Source organism: Arachis duranensis, chromosome 2 (genome assembly GCF_000817695.3).
Source record: "Arachis duranensis cultivar V14167 chromosome 2, aradu.V14167.gnm2.J7QH, whole genome shotgun sequence".
Taxonomy (NCBI): domain Eukaryota; kingdom Viridiplantae; phylum Streptophyta; class Magnoliopsida; order Fabales; family Fabaceae; genus Arachis; species Arachis duranensis.
In genome coordinates this window covers 68,799,165-68,817,604 of record NC_029773.3, presented here as the reverse complement: position 1 = coordinate 68,817,604, position 18,440 = coordinate 68,799,165, and the positions used below count along the sequence as shown (strand labels likewise).

The 18,440-nt window shown below is 35.4% G+C and overlaps 2 pseudogenes; one reads left to right on the top strand and one right to left on the bottom strand.

Moving 5' to 3' along the window:
* Positions 1 to 2,438: 2,438 nt before the first annotated feature.
* On the top strand, positions 2,439 to 3,701 carry LOC127744953 (uncharacterized; annotated as a pseudogene).
* A 1,154-nt stretch (positions 3,702 to 4,855) lies between these two features.
* LOC107474793 (uncharacterized) lies at positions 4,856 to 11,303 on the bottom strand (annotated as a pseudogene).
* Positions 11,304 to 18,440: the final 7,137 nt, after the last annotated feature.

Genomic DNA, 18,440 nt, shown 5'->3' with positions numbered 1-18,440 from the left:
TATGCTAATTTTTAGAATTTACATATGGAGTATTTTTTTTATAATCTAACTTCATTTATTCCTTTCTCGCTTCTTCCTTTTGGTTGAGATATAAATATAGTTGTGTTGTATGTCGTTGCTTTATTTTATTATTTTATTTTAATTAAAAATGTGTTAAAGTGAGTTGTTATTTGTTAGACCAACTCCAATGAGTGAGTTCTAATTTACTTTTTCTGACAAATTTTGGTTTCATCCCTTGAAAAAACAGCAAAATGAGTTGTTTCACTTAATTTAAAGGAGAGGAGTCCCTCAAAAAAACTCATGGACACTCAATGGTAACTTGTCCCTTTTAAATAAATAATTATATGAAATTATAATTAAATAAATAATTATATTAAATAATTAAATTACAATATTATTTATATTTATATTATTATAATAAATTAGCCGTTGTAAAATTAGTCGTTGTAAAATTAGCCGTTAGAAATTAGTCGTTATTATGTTACCGTTATTATTAATAAATTAATATTTTGTTATTCTATATATACCACTTAGATATACTTCTATTCTCACACTCTTTACTACTCTTCTTCATTTTCTTCCAAGTTTACGAAATTAAAGTTCTACTACTATTATTTTTTGTTCGAAAAAATATATCCAAACCAACTTAACTCTTTCTTCAATTACTTACAAAACTTTTCTCAAATTTCAAATACCCAACAATCTCAAACCTCAAACTCTTAAGTTCCAAATCAAAACTTCACACTACCAAATACATTTCAAAATCTAAATCCACAAAATCTTTTTAATTTCAATTTTCAAACTCCTTATAATAATCAATTTCCTATATTCCAACCGCAAAACCAAAATTCACAAACACCCCATTTTCCATTTTCATCCATATTTAACCCTTTATCGAAAATATTACTCTAACTTCTTTGCCGTTTCCAACTCAATTCAGTGCATCAAGACATAACTCATCTGGTGTTAGTGGCTCTTCTAACCCATCCTCTCAGACTCATATACAATATAGTCAAAATTTGCAATATTCAGATTTTACCAACTCTCGTGGATTAGATGCTATCAACCTTAATGATGATGATATTGAAGATTGGAGGCAAGATAGTATTCAACACTGGCATTGGAAAGAGGATGAGATGCTGATCAGTGGATGGTTAAATGTTTCAACTGACCCTGTAGTTGGTACCGATCAAAAGGGAAAAATATTTTGGAGTCGAATTCATAGCTACTGTGTAGAATTTTGCTCCGACATGACAAGGGAGTAGTTGCATGTAAGAAACGATGGTATAAGGTCAACAAGGCTGTTGCACAATTTGCTGGTTGCTACGATCGAACAAGTCGAAACATAAGGAGTGGTTCGAACGCTAATGATATAAAGGAGTTGGCTTATAAACTTTATTCCACAAATTATGGTCAAAAATTCACTTTTGAGAGGCATTGGAACATGCTTCGGTTGGAGCAAAAATGGAGAAGCCAACTACCTACACAGAGTGGCGGCTTAAAGAGAACCAAGGTTAGTGCAACTGGAGCATACTCATCCTCATCAAACCTAGAAACACTGTCGGCTGACGAGCCCGGTGTGAACTCTCCCGTTCGCCCACAAGGATCAAAGAAGAGCAAGCGAAAAGGTAAGGGAAAAGCACAAGTGTCTGAAGATTTTAGCAAAAGAAAATCATCGATTGTTAAAAAATTATCTCTCATGAAAGATATTAAGAATGTTAGAGAAAAGGAACTAATGAATAGGGAAAAAGAAAGAGAAGAGGAGAAGGAACATGGAGCAAAGATTATGGCTATCAAAGAGAAGGAGTTACAAATTCAAACGGCAATGAAAGAACAAGAATTACAAGCTCAAGCGGCAATGAAAGAACAAGAATTACAAACTCAGAGGTATATTAAAGAAATGGAGATAAAAGCAAAATAAAGGAAAATGGAAAGGATGGCCAAGGAAAGGGAAATGGAGATGGATATGCAAATACTTAATGCTGATACGTCTACAATGAGTGAAAAACGACGAGCTCTTCATGAGATTGCATGTGAGAAAATAATCGCCAAGTGGTTTACTTAATAGTTCCTTGTATTCGTAGAGTTATGTAGTATGTTCTTATTTTTATTGCGTATTACTGGTATGTGATGTAGTTTGTTTTATTTATTTCTGATATAAATTTTTAAATTAATCAATATTATTGTGTCGTTATTGTTCATGAAAGTGATCGTTGTAAATACTAGCCGTTAAATAGCCGTTGCAAAACTAGTCGTTAAGTAGCTGTTGCAAAACTAGTCGTTGTTGCAAAATTAGCCGTTGTAAAACTAGTCGTTAACTAGCTGTTAAGGTACTTATTGCAGACACACTTATAAATATCAACTATCAATGACTCCGCAACTCCACTTCAACTCTTGTTTTTCACCTCGAAAGAGAACTAAAAATTACATTTTTAGATATGGCTAGAAATTTTGATGATATGTTTAATGAGGTTTTATATGGCAAAAGAAGACGGCAAGATAACACACTCATAGATAATTGGATCGATGAGTATTTACTCAAAGATTCAGAAGAAGAAGATATCGATAGAAGCTCTATCCCAATTACTCGTAGATGGATCAACAGAGATCGAGAAGCAGGACATGATTGCCTTTTCCAATATTACTTTGCAGATGAACTGGTGTATAATGCTGACATTTTTCGACGAAAATTTCGAATGAAAAGACATGTGTTCCTTCGGATAGTAGACGCTCTCTCAAACGTCTATCCGTATTTTCAATAGAGGGTTGATGCAACTGGAAGAAGAGGCTTGTCACCACTCCAGAAATGTACCGCTGTGATACGGATGTTAGCATATGGCGTAGCAGCTGATGTTGTTGATGATTATGTGTGCATAGGCGAGAGTACTACAATTTAATGCTTGGAAAAATTTGTTGAAGGTGTCATTTCAGTGTTCGAGGATGAATACTTGCGAAAACCCAATCCAAATGACATACAACGCCTACTACAAATGGCGGAGGGTCGTGGCTTCCCTGGCATGTTGGGTAGCATTGACTGCATGAATTGGCAATGGAAAAATTGTCCAAAGGCGTAGAAAGGTATGTACATGAGTGGTTATTGTGGGTTTGCAACCATAGTACTTGAGGTTTTAGCATCTTCAGACCTTTAGATATGGCATGCGTTCTTTAGAGTTTCTAGTTCAAATAACGATATTAACGTGTTAGATCATTCTCCAGTGTTTGATGATATTCTAAATGACCGTGCTCCGGAGGTAAATTATACTATTAATGATAATAATTATACAATGAGATACTATTTAGCAGATGGTATTTATCCTGAATAGGCCACATTTGTCAAATCAATCTCAAAGCCACAAGGGGAGAAACGCAAGTTATTTGCACAATACCAAGAAGGGCAAAGAAAAGATGTGAAACGAGCATTCGGAGTGTTGCAAGCACACTTTGCAATTATACGTGGTTCAGCTCATTTTTGGGAAAAGAAGAAGCTTGCCAACATAATGAGAGCTTGTATTATATTTCATAATATGATTGTTGAGGATGAAAGAGACACTTATGCAGGAAATTTTGCTCAAGGCTTAGAGTATGATGATGTTGAAAATGGCTTATCACAACCTCAGCTGGGAGAAGAAGATTTTGCACCATACCATCAATTTCTCCAAAAAATGCGCAACTTCGAAATAGGCAGCAACATAGACAATTGAAAGAGGACTTGATTGAACACATATGGCAATTTCACAATGCTTGTCGTCAACTTTAGAGTTTAATTATGTTTTTCTTTGTATTAAGTAATTTTACAAATTAGTTTAACCCCGAATTATCTATTGTGTATTATTGTTATATATGAATTTATTTCATATTAATATCTTTTAATAGTGAATTATTTTTAAATTTAAATATTTAAATTACATTATTAAAAAAATTAATTACATTAATTTTAAGTATTTTAATTAATTAATTAAGTGGGACCACAACAGGGACTAAAGTTAGTTCCTCATAATGGAGAAGAGAGAGATACTTTAAGTTCCTATTTATCGTTTATAATGCAAAAGCTGATGTGGAGTTACTTTTTATAACAAGTAGACTATAAACAGAAATTGGAATGAGTTCCTATTGGAGATGGTCTTAGTTCCAAGTGTATGTTCCAAGGGTGCATTCTAAGTACTACGGAAATGTAGATATTGTTTTAGAGTGAAAATAAGTAATTTAGCCATATATCCAAGTGCGATGTGAAAAAAATAAAGAAAAAGAAGTGTATATATATAAGAAGTGATATAAATAAAACAAGAGGCTCTTATAGGAAGGACAATAATTCTAAATTTGGAAATGAAGAAATGATCAAAAGCAAAGGAGATATAAGCTAAGATAGCGTTGCCATTTGGAAGGAGGCAAGCTCAAATTGATATGTGTGTGCTATGGTATTTTTTTAGCATGTTTATGTTGTTTATAATTTTTTTCATACAGCAATGTTTGCAAATTCCTATTTTTTATATGAAAACTTGTCAAGATCAGTCTCATATCATGGCATTCAAGTTGAACGAAATAAATTAAATAAGTATTATTAAACCAAAATTGGAGTTATCCACCAAAAATTACAGTAGAGTATAGCAGTTTATAAATATTTTTGTAGTGGACTTAATTTTACTGAAAATGAGGTGTATATAATATATATATCAGGATGGAGGTATTTATGATTGTTTAGATTAAGTTTAATTTTGTAATTTTTTTAGGGCAAAAAATCCTAATAAGCCAAGGCAAGTTTTGAATTACGTAAATAAGCCAAAAGCAAAATCGTTTCAGCAATGAGCCAAGGCCAATTTTAATGTAATTCGAACCAGCTTGGTTCGAACTACATTCCTTAATAAATCGAACCAGTGTAGTTCGAATTAGGATGAGAAACCGTTGAACGTAATTCGAACCAATGTGGTTCGAACTCAAATTGCACATAATTCGAACAAGGGTAGTTCGAATTACACCTACGATAGCTAACCATGTAATTCGAACCAACCTGGTTCGAATTACCCTTCTCGTGGCTCCATTAGTAATTCGAACCTACCTAGTTCGAATTACTCAAAATTCGGCTATATAAGGAGTTTGAATCAGCCTCATTCGAACCATTCTTCCTTTCCCCTATCCCACCAAATCCCAGAGAAAACGACCCAGATTCTCTCCGACAAAGACCTGAATGGAATACTCTGCTGATGGGGGACGATCCGGCACGGTTATATCGCTTGGACGGAGCTGCTCATATAGCCGGGGTCATCAACGACGAGGTTAGTACAGAAATAACTTCGTGCTAGTGGTATATGTGACTTAGTGGTTTTGCATTTGGTTTTAGTGGCGGTTTATGTTAGCGGTAAATCGTAGTGGTATTGCTGGTGGTTTAGTTGAGAGGTTTTGCATGCGGTTTAGATGGTGGTTTAGTTGGTGGTTTATCTAGGTGGTTTATGTTAGTGGTTTATGTTAGTTGTTTAATGCTACCTGTTTTACGTTAGTGGTAGGTGTTGGTTGTTTTGTGTTGGTTGTTTTATGTTGGTGGTTTAGTTGGTGGTTTATGTTAGTTGTTTTATGTAAGTGGTATGATTTAGTTGTTTTATGTTAGTGGTTTATATTGGTTTTTATATGTTGTGGTTTATGTTAGTTGTTTTATGTTAGTGGTTTGTGTTAGTTATTTTATGTTAATGGTATGGTTTAGTTGTTTTATGTTAGCTGGTTTATGTTGATTTTTTTATGTTGGTGGTTTATGTTAGTTGTTTTATGTTAGTGGTTTATGTTAGTTGTTTTATGTTAGCTGTTTTATGTTCATGGTTTTAGTTAAGCTGTTTTATGTTAGTGGTTCTAGTTAAGCTGTTTTATGTTAGTGGTTTAGCTGTGTGGTCTATGGTAGTTGTTTTGCATGTGGTTCTCGTTCTTGGATTTTTATGCGGTTTTATTTAGTATGACGTTTTGTTGATGATTTATCGTTTTGGTTATGTTTGTCATTGGTTATGAAGCTTGTTCTAACAATGCGGTGCATGTCATGTGCAGCCCCAGCGATGCATCAGGAGCATGTGGCGGCAGCAGGGCATGCGACTCGATGATAGATACGTTCCGTACTTGCAGATGGCCGGACTATACCATCTTGCAAGGCTGAACGATAGATGGTTCCGATTAGACGAGGCCCTTGTCAGTGCATTCGTCGAGCGATGGCGTCCAGAGACGCACACGTTTGATATGCCGTTCGGAGAGTGCACGATCACACTTCAGGACGTGGCATACCAGTTGGGTTTGCCAGTGGACGGGCATTACGTGAGCGGCTGCCTATCAGAATTCCAGATATACATCCAGGGTGGCCGTCCAGCCTGGGTGTGGTTCCAGGAGTTGCTTGGAGTGGTTCCTCCTCCCAGCTAGGTTCAGAAATACGTAGTCAACTGCAGCTGGTTTCAGGAGACTTTTGGTGAATGCCCCGAGGGAGCCGATGACGAGACTGTGCGGCGATATGCCCGTGCGTACATCATGATGTTGTTGGGTACGTAGCTGTTTGCGGACAAGTCCAGCAACCACATTCACATCAGATGGCTTCCCTATGTAACTAGGCTGGAGGAGATGGGTACCTACAGCTGGGGTTCTGCAGCACTGGCATGGTTGTACCGGTGCATGAGCCGAGTGGCGAACAGACATGTGGTCAAGTTAGCAGGCCCACTTCAACTACTTCAGTCTTGGATCTTCTGGCGATTTCCTCGGTTTAGGCCTGCAGGGTATGAGACGTTCAGCTGGCCATTGGCGTCGAGGTACTCTACTCAGCCTTCTCTATTTCAATTTAATATAAATAACTCCATGTTCATTAATAATGTATTACAAACCCTAAACACACCTTTAAGTAGCCATAAGACACATGTATGATGCAGGTGGTCAGGATACAACCCTTCCGGTAGCGAGAAGGGTCCTAGAGTGCAGATGTGGAGGCTGCGGATAGACCGGTTACAGGACCGGGAGGTGAGTACGCTACTTAATAAGTTTCTTTATTTAACCACACTTTATGAGTTGGGTCCATGAGTTGCCCTGACAATGGAGAGTTCTCCGTGCAGTTTATCTGGATGCCATACAGCAGTCCCGACGTACTTCAGGTTGTGCATCCAGAGGCTTTAGAGCCTCGGCATATGGCGTTGTGGCGGTCTGTGACGTCGTTGATCAACTTTGCCATCATAGAATGGCATCAGATAGATAGGGTTCTTCCGCAGTTAGGAGGGGTGTAGCCCTGTCCGAATCCCGCCCTGAACATCGACTTTCTGATGTCGAAGGACGGCAGAGCCGGCGATCGATGATTCCCGTACCATTTGCAGAAGTGGCATCTCTATTGGGACTTCCGTGCGGAGACCGTGCTGAGGTTCGATGTTGTTGCCAACCCTGGACCGTCGCATGAGTTCCTCGAGTGGTGGAGTCAGCATGGAAAAAGGTTCTTGTCTCCGGAGATGCACTTGGGGGATTCGAGAGCCGTTCTTATTCCAGTTGAGGCCTCACAGTGGGGTGCTTGGCGAGTTCCTGACATGGATCGTCCTGAGGACGTGCCGGACAGGCGGCGGGTTGAGAGTAGAGCTCGTGTGGGGACACGACGGAGCCAGCGTGAGTGGAGGTGGCTTGATGCGGCTATGGACGATGATGACAATGCCGGTCCCGCTAGAGGCGGACGACGAGACCAGGGAGGGAGACGGAGAGGGCGTGGTGCGACGGACCACCGTGGTCGTGACCCTAACGACGATGACGACAATTAGCATGGTCCCGTGGGCGGGGATGGTGCAGGGGCTGTTGCAGTTGATGGTGTTAGTACCCACGATGGCGGACATGGAGGTGAGTGGTAGGGGTCAGGTATGGGTGACGGGGTTGACCCTGGTGACGCTGGACTTGGGTCGGGGCCTCTTGGAGATTACTTCATTGGTGTACCCGCCCATGACCAGCCTCAGCAGGAGGGTACCCCATGGGTTATTCCGAGATCACAGTGGTCAGACTTCCTTGCCTCAGATACGCTTGATGCGGACTTCGGGGGTGCACAGTTTCTAGAGGATATTACCGCCATCATGCAGGAGGACATGCAGGCCCAGAGGCATGGTCAGACCTCCGGCACGCAGGCACCTTTAGATGTTGATCTGAACGAGCCTCCTACGGCATCTGTTGGTGACCATTTTGGTTTGGGAGGTACCCCACCATCCGCCTACGCTGCTGCATCAGAGTCTGTTGCCGGGCCATTTGCGGCACCCGTCCATTTTACGCCATCTGCACAGCCTGGCCCGGATGAGGACGCGGATGAGATCAAGGATGAGGAGCCGTTTATCCGCAGAGGTCAGAGGGCACGGGTACCCCGTCATTGCTTTACGGGCTCGCATCTGTTTAGATGATTCACGTTTCATGTATTTTGTTCCTTAGGGTTCATTCATGTATGACAGCCATGTGTACTTTTGTTGTTATTTTAGAGCTGTTTTCCTTTGTTGTTTGTTCATCGAATTGTACTTTGAAAATGGGTGTTTACCGAATTTATCAGTGACTATTTATAATCATTGCATCATATAACAGTCTAATATGTACATTTATTTATTAAATTTTGCATTTAGGGGACTTGTAGCAAGACTCAAAGTGAAACATAACATATTCATTACTTAACGCAGCATGCACAATACATGAAAGTAAAAAAATCAACAATAAAATTTAACTAAATAAGTACTAACGCTAAGAATATGGCTACTAATGGCCCCCAGTGTGAGACGATCCACCCAGCTGTGGCAACTCCGACGTGTGTGTCTGGGTTGGCGACATAGGCCACATCTCTTTGGACAGTTTGGATCTGCCTCGTCCATATTTGTTCGTATCCTAGTGGACCTCAGACGACCCTCTCTCGCACGCCTCTTGTCAGGGTCCGGTATCACAGTGGGCCCGTCGTATGGTGGCCAGAAACCCTCTGAAATCGGAGGGGTGAATCCCATCCGATACGCACTAAATACCGAACTAATCCGGTACACGCTGTGAACATAAGTGGTCCAGTTTACCCGTGAGTAGGCATAACATGCAAGTGCGTGCTGACACGGGAAATGAAGCGCCTGTAAGTACCCGCAGTCACATGTCTGAGAGGCAAGTGATACTCTGTAGCTACCCAATGAGAAGGAACCAGTCGGAGTGGTTTCTACTACGGTGAACTCGGAATTATCCCTGTCATACAAAGTCACCGTGAAGCACCTGGCCGTCTTCAAGTTGGCCTCAATACACTTCACCAAGTGCTGATTGAATTGTTGTCCGGTTCCCATCTGGGCCTCAGCCTCTCTCCCCTTATGAAAAAAAAGTTCTGTAAGCCTTCCATATGTTGCCTTCACCAGCGAGGATATAGGTAGGTTTCTGACACCCTTGAGGATTGAGTTCACACACTCGGAGATATTCGTCGTCATGTGACCGAATCTCTGCCCCTCATCACGATGCTGAGTCCACAAGGAATAATCAATCTGGTTCGCCCACTCACACATCACCGGGTTTTCAGACCGCAGAATATCAAACTAGTAATCAAACACAACCTCGGTCTTGGCATACGCCGCATTTACAAGAAGCCTCCGTGCGTCTTTGCCCTTGAAGGTAAGGGCAAAATTAGCAGCTACGTGTCGAATGCAGAATGCACGGTATGCAGATGGAGGTAACCAACCTCCGTCAGGAGCCTCAAGCGCAGCCTTGATGCCGTTATGCCTGTCCGATATAACCAGCAAACCCGGCTGCAGTGTCATGTGCTGACGAAGGTGGGAGAGAAAGAATGTCCAAGACTCAGCATTCTCACCCTCTACTAGTGCGAATGCAACAGGTAGAATGTTGGAGTTCCCGTCCTGTGCAATTGCGATGAGCAACGTTCTCCCGTACTTGCCATACAGATGGGTGCCGTCAATGCTGACTAGCGGCTTGCAATGACGGAATGCCTCGATGCATGGTGAAAACGTCCAAAAAAGTCTGTGAAAATAAGCTTGAGACTCGTCTACCTGTCCTCCAACTCAAACGGGGCTAGTCCTTAGGACTGCAACAGTACCAGGCATCGTCAACTGGACTCCCAACACCCACCTGGGCAGCTCGTTGTATGACTCACCCCAGTCACCGTAGATGAGGGCAACAGCCTTCTGCTTCGCCATCCAGACCCTCCTGTAAGTCGGCCTAAACCCAAAGTGTGTTGCCGTGGCATTCAGGAGCACCTTGATGCTGACGGATGCATCAGCCCTAACCATTGGCATAATGAACGCCGATATCACATGATAATCCAAACTCCTGTGGTCACTCGAGATGGAGGTGGCAAGACAAGTGTGAGGTCCATTGTATCGTTTGACCTCCCAAATGCCCTTGCGCTGCTGGAGACTCAGTCGAATCAACCATGTGCACCCATTCCCAAACTCAGAACACTTGCCCACATACCGGCGATAATCAGACTCCACTACCTTGTACTGTACCCCTCGCCGGATGCTGTAAGTCTTCACACTTAACAGGGCCTCATCTTTATCCTGAAATTGCTGACCAACCTGGAACTCTGTCAGACCAACAGAGTGCCCAGAAACCCCCTCCTGCCTCATGGCATCCAAGTCCAAAGAGGAAAAATGTCGTGGATACTGCTGTGTGCCAGAGCTAGAACCACCTACCGTCAATGCAGGCTCACTCGCTCTAATATCATCACCGCTGTCATCGTCAATCATATCCGGATCGACGTCATCCTCCTCTGCATCACCCAACAATCCGTCTCCAACGCCAAGAGGTGCAACGCCCAGTAAAGCGTTCGGCAAATTTTCCCTTGAACCTACCTCGTCGCCTACGCTGCCATTGAGATCAACAGCAAAAGACGGGGAGGCGACAGGTTGGACCACTGGCTGGTACACAGGGACGGAGGAAGAACCAACGGCAGGCCGGGAACTAGAACCGGCTGGCGTGGCTAAAGTGGTGGTATTCCGGTTCGAACCCCCTGAGCTGGATACCACATCAACCAGCTTTGCCAACAACTCTGGTGTTCTCACCTCCGGAAACTGCCGCCGACAAAGAAACATTACTTGCAAGTCCTCATCACTACTAATCGTGAAACAATCATACTTCACGGTATCCTGGAGCACCGTGATTGGAATGTGATAGAAAAACTTCTTAACCCGCTTCGCACCTTCCAGACCGAGCTTCATCAGTACAGATCTAACAAGGTCATCAAAGCTTGTCGTAGGAGTAACGACAATACAGAGAGGATCCTTATCTGTGAACTTCACTCCGGAACGAGTTTTCCTCTTAATGGATCCTCTGTGGTGAACCAAAACAACAAAACTCTCCTCACTAGCCATCTTACTCCCTCTAATGAGACCAACTCACGTTTACAACCATATATATAGAGCTCTGTCTCCCACTAATTCGAACCGGCCTCCTTCGAATTATGGTTTGTTTAATTTGAACCAGCCTGGTTCGAATAACTTTGGCCGACTTCTCTCTCTATAATTCGAACCACCCTGGTTCGAATTACGTGCATTCATAGTTCGAACCAACCTGGTTCGATTTATTAAGAACACTTAACTAGTAATTCGAACAGCCCTAGTTCAAATTATTACCAAATGCAGTTCGAACTTTGGTTCGAATTATATTAATATATGATCTGGCGCATTACTGAAACCATTTTCGGTTTGACTAATATACGTAAATTCTAGAAGGTATTGGCTTATAATGGTTTTTTGCCAATTTTTTTTTTATCCTCTCAAGTGGCTGCTAATAAAAAATAATAAGATTTGATTCTATAATTTTTTTGATAGATATTTTTCCAAACAGATTAAAAATTAATTTATCATAAATATACATCAATAGACTAAGTACTTAAGTAACTCAATTTGATTTTAACAATGTATACTTCATGTGATATAGATAAAATGCGAGTAGCAAAAGAGTGTTGGAGGGGAGGTATTTTTTGCAAAAAAGGTGGGTAATAAATGAGTATGAGAAATTGTCCCATTTGTTCGAATACAATGAGTTGACGATGAAAAGTTGGTACATAAAAATTAACTACCAATGCACATGTCCATGACTTTAGGGATCCTGCCCACCATGCATACAGTCATGTTTACCACATACACATGCCTGCTAAACACTTTGACTTAATTGACCCTCAATACTTTGTTGTTTCCATCTACATGAAAGGAAATGGAACCATAGCGGTGGAAGATATCATATCATATTATATCATCATCAACATATATTATCATATCAACGCGATTATGGTCATCTAGGATATCAAATGAGACCACACTTCAAATTCAATTACTACTCTAAGAGGTGTCCCACTTTAGGTGGTGGGTAATTATATGTAATAAAATTTGATTGAAAGACCAAATTAAACCATCTAATTTAAACTTTTTTAGAAATTAATTTTAGTTATTATTCTAAAATGAATTAAAGCGATAAAAACATATTTAACAGTTCTTTTAATTATTTTTATGTTAAAAAATATCCTCTAAAACGTTAGTATTTACAATAAATGACCCAGCACTATTAGATTATATAAGTTTTTGATTCATCACTTTATAATTCGATTTTTATTGTGTATTATTAGTCATAATTTAGCTTTAATTATCATTAATTTTTTGTTTGTAACTAACATCTTCGTTACCAACTTAATAACCATTATTTTTATCTTAATGACTAATTTTAGGGACGAACATGATAAATTTTATTTTATTTTTAATATTCTATAATCATCGAATTTTTATACCTCTTAAACATTTATTGACTTGTTTGTTGGAATGTTTTTTGTAAGTATCCATTCATTATATTTTTTGATGTCTGAATTATTCTTACTCTATTAAAAAAAAGTCGTATTATAACAACGAAAGAGACGAATTATACCTCAAAAGTTCATTCACACAAAAACAGTTTTAATATTAAATTAGAACTGAAATTAAGTAGATCTAATTGAAATTCAAAAATTAACTTATAGATAAAAAATATTTTATATTTATAAATTGTTTAGAGATTTAATTCTTAATAAATATGAGACGTAGTGTAATAGTTAAAGACAAATGATTGACAATAGATATAATATTTATATTCAAAATAAGATTTAGATTTCCACCTTTTTTATATTAAGATAAGTTGATGAGCCACGTAACCACATATCACAATTAGATGGCTAGAAGCCTAGAACCACATCTTAATGCAAGTAGTGTTTTAGTGTTCCTTTTCCCTTTTGTTTTGAAAACCTTTATGTTTTGCTTTCTTTCACGTGGAAAAGGAAATCAAATGCGCTTGCAAAAAGGGTTAGCAGGCTTTTTCTTTTTGGTTTTATTTTTTCGAACACGATTTTCAAATTTGCGAATCCAAAGCCATACAACTTTGAATTCCTTTTTTGCAGATATATATGCAATGCATTGTTTCAAGTTGGTTTCTCTGAATGTACCCCGTTGGTTCATGTTCTGCTCAAAATTAACATAATGTTATTGTTAATTATTATACTCTCCTTATACTTTTGAAATAATAAAACAATATAAACAGATACCAATATTCTTAGCCCATGATGAATCATGTTTATAACACTACTCATAATAATGCATAGAAGGGGACCAAAACTAAAAAGAACCAAAAAGTTTAATTTCACCTTTCAAATTGCAATTGTATCTTAGTTTAGAATTAGAAAAAAACAATTTAATCTTTTCATAGGCCTATAACATTCAAAAGTTTTTTTCTCTTTAAAAAAATTATATTCTATAAAAGAAGTGCTCAATATATACAGCATAAAGTTAGAAGATCAAGAACCATAAAATTAGAAGAGCAAATCATCAATTATATCAACTCCACAAAATTATTTCTGCCATTCCTATCAGCAACAACCAATAATAAAGTCATACTACTTTTAACAACTTCTTTAAGATTGTTTAATTACTTCGTCTATTTTTCCTCTTCTACATATTTTCTATAAAAAAAAAAAATATTATTTCTGCTATCAATCTACTCAACTCGTCACTAAAGTTGATCGACCAATAAGACCAAACCTAGGGAACAATTCAACTTGGGGTGGAACCAAGTCCTTACCTTCCAAACACTTCTAGTAAAAGTATAAATCATCACAATATCCTTCCATAATCTCTCTGCTGCTTGCAACACCTTCACAGAAGATTTTGACTTTGTAATATATGTAATCATTTTGGGTAATATAAAGTATATTTTCTGTTTTTTAAATTTTTCAAAAATTTTAAAAATATATTGAAGTTTTATTTTATGTTAATTTTGTTTTATAAAATTTTAATTTGTATCAAATATATTATTTCTGATAGCTAATTTTTCAAAAAATTTAGAACCAATTCAACAATAATTTTACAAAAATAACCTTTAATATAACTTAACCTAAATATTATTGTTGGATTGTCCTAAATTTTTAAAAATTTAGCGATTAAGGATATGATTGATAGAAATAAAATATTTTGTAAAAAAATTAAAATAAAATAAAATTAAAAAATATTTTTAAAATTTTTAAAAAGCTTTTTAAAAAATATTTTTTATCCAATTTTTTTACTCAAATCTTTACACAATGCTATTTTCACTCTCTTTGGTTAGTCTAACTTAACACTCTCTCAAGCTGGTTTTACTCTCCGCTGTTGGAAGTTTGAGACCCACAAATTACTTGATCGACCACAAACTTCCATCTGAATCATAGAGTTCATGAAACTCCACTTTATTAATTAGCAAAACTATCTTCTTTTCTAAGCCAATGCACTTCCTCGTTTGCTATAAGGATCTCATCATGTATTTGTGTTTCTTATTTTGTGTGTGAATCTCCAACGAACCAGTTTTATATATTTGCCACCACCTTATATATAAACCCAACGCCCTTATTGGTGTACAGTCAGAAATTTCCTTCGGTGTATCAGCCTTAGAAGTTTAACATTATTACCCACGTCACATTTAATTGCAAAAAACTCCAAAATAAATGCAAATCAATCACAATCTCTTTATTTGACCTTTCTTGGCCTAATTCTTTATTAACGTTACTATTTATTTATAAATATAAAACACTGAGATAAAAATATACAAAAATACAAAATTATATTTGATAAGTGAAATATAAACACAATATTATATTTTAAGATATTAAATTAGTATATTTTATATTTTTAATAAGAGCAGTATAGAGATACTAATAATAAGAGATATATATTTTTTTGTTTTCGTTATAATTTTTATATTTATAGTTTTTATTATTATATATTTTTTTATATTTGTGTGAAAAAATAAATTAGACTTTTCATAATTTTTTATATTATATTTAATTTATCATTAAATAAAATATAAAATATTAATTTCTGTGTTTTATTCTTTATATCATATATTATTAGTATCGTGTTTTATTCTATTATAAAATCAAATATAACCTAAGATATTTACCAATTTTTGCAAAAATCATTTTCATCATATTTAAATAGAATATATGTTAAAGTATAAAATATATATTAAAAATTAGTAGTTAATTTAATGATTGATTTTGTATGTATATATAATATTTTTTATAAAATAATTCCTTTAGTGCTCCATTAAGTAGCCCTACTATCATCCTGCTATCATTCTTTTCTTTGCCATTTTCTCCGTTCATCATCCTAACAAACATACCCTAAAACTTGTGAAACGAGGATTTATTGAATTCATAATTTAGAAATTTTTTTTAATAGTTTATTTATTAGACTTTTTGAGCTTAGTATTGAAAGCACCTTCTAACAAACAAATTAAAATAAGGAACTTTTACACATATGAAACATGTAACATGTAACCTGATATATTGTATCCTGTCTTATTTAGAAAGGTTTCTTAACCGTACATTAAAATTAAGGTATTGATTAGAAAAAATAATATATCAGAATCATATAAAATAACTGAGTCTCTATTATTTTTCATTTAAAATATTTGTGATATAGACCCACAGGGTTCTCAATGGAGTCCACAAATTCTGTGACAAAAGTAATTGATATCTAATTTGCTGGTTTTAAAAGTAAGGTGAGACCACCAATATGTATATGGCTTGACAAGAGGATTCAATTAACGGTGCAAAGCAATATTATAAGTATGAATATTAAAAGGGCATGTTTAGTTAATATGTATTAATAATATTAGCGAGATAAAAAAAAAAAAGACAGAATTTGTCTTATTTGATATTCACTCATCCGCTTAAGTAAGTGTCGGGAGTTTGAATCCCGTTTTGTTATGCAGTAATTTATTGGCCAACAATAGACCTTTTAATGGAGCTCAGATCTGCGACGAATTAATCTTTAACTTGTCGGATTGGAAAATACAATGAGAAACAAAAAAATTATTATTATAATTAATAAAAATTTTTTAAAATTTTTACTTTAATAAATACATAATAGATATATTAAAATTTTAAGTTTTGTATGGATTTTATATATAAAAAAAAAATCAATCACTAATCTTAATATGTATTCTTAGTAAATACATAAATGCTTAAAAGGTGGTATCTATTTGTTAAAAAGAATTAAAAATTATTATTTAATTTAAAAGATATAAAAATAAATAATTTTTAAAAAATTAAAACTTACTATAAAAAGTAAAAATAAATTAGACAAAATTTAGACAAAAACTCATAGACACCATAGAATTAGCCAATACATATTAGCTAAACCTAAATTAAAATGATTAAGTTAGGAGTGAAAGGGGACAAAAAGAGAAAGGGGACAAAATTGTCAAAGAACCTGTTTTAACAACTTTGTTCCCTCCTTTCATTCCTGTTTCAGTGAGTTTACATTTTTTGACTTTTTGTGAACAAAACCCTCCTTCCTTTCCCTTCTTTCGCGCCTCTTTAACTGCTTAAAGAAACCATAGAAAATTAAATAAAATAAAATAATTAAGAAAGCACCGAACAATAGAAATCGGAGTGCCTTATTCACGCACAATCATTGACTCCCTTTACATAATTTAAGGAATTGAAACCGTAAATGCTGGGTTAATGACTTAATGCTCACTATTTTAGTATCTTACGCATATTTATTTACCGAAATGCTTTTACCCATTTATTTTGTGTGTAGAATTGTAAAAATATATAAAGGGTTAAAATTAAGCAAAAGAGCAAATGCAAGAAATCTTGGTAAGAAAAAAAAGGATTTAGCTATCTTCTATTTTTAAGACACATATTAAAATTACATATTAAAATTTTTTTTGTTAAAAATATAAAAAATTTAAATTTATAATACAATTCTTTTGTATTTATTTAAAGAACAAATTTAAAAATTTATATTAATAATAATTTTATTATGTGTCTTTTGAGAAAACATATTAGTTATACTAAAAGATTATTTTGAATTGAAATTTTATAGTGTTTTTAGTTCATTATTTTTTATTTTTTATACAGCTCTTAATTTTTAAGAGTTTTACTGTTTTTACAATTTATTTTAACAATTTCATCTGATAATTTGTTGTGTTGGATCAAGTTCTTTTAAATTAAAAAGGTTGATAAAGTAATAAAGTGAAAATTTAATCACTTTTAAATCAAAATAATAAAACTCACCCATGATAAAAATTACAAATTCAACGATGATTATTTTTTAATGCATTGCTTCAAAAATATTATCACTTTAGATATCTAATCACATTGGAAGCCTAATTGTTACAACCAAATCATCTTTTAAAATTTAATTCATTAGATTAATATATATAAATAATTTCATATCTAATATATCTACTTACACAAGAATTTATATAAATTTAAACAACTTATATGCTTATTTTATTTTATTTTATACTAAATTTTTTTTATCTTTTATTTAGAAAAAAATGATCAATCAACAAATCAAGATCTAATAATAGTCATAAAAAGTTTTATCTCATACTAAATTGTTAGGCAATGAAATTTTTTTTAAAATAATGGTTGAGTTATCACCGTGTGACTTTTAAATCATGAGTTTAAACTGTAAAAATAGTTACTAGTGTAATTATAAAGTTAAACTGCGTGTATTATACTCTTTAAATGCAACTTCTTTTTAAATAATCTTGCGTTAATACAGAGTGTTTGTAAACGAACTACCCTTACTAAATTGTTAGGCAATAAAAACATCAAAAATATTTGATAACAAAAAAAATTAATAAAAAATAATTATAACTTATCTTATTTAATATTTATTAATTATTATAATAATTAATAAATATTAAATAAAATAAATTCTGACCGTTTCTTTTGTCTTTCTAATATTACCGTAAAAACATATACATGATTTTATATCTTATGATATATTGGGAGGATGCAAAAAACAGAATTATTGCTTAAATAACAGTAGAATTTGCATTCATTTGTGTCACTGCTCCACTACATTGAGTCATTTATGAGTGAGAGAGAAGCTAACAATAATAACAACTTATTAAAAAGCAAAGCATGTCCCACAACACAGGACCCATTTGCTTTGGACAATAGCAATCTATGCATTGAGAACCCACATCTTCAA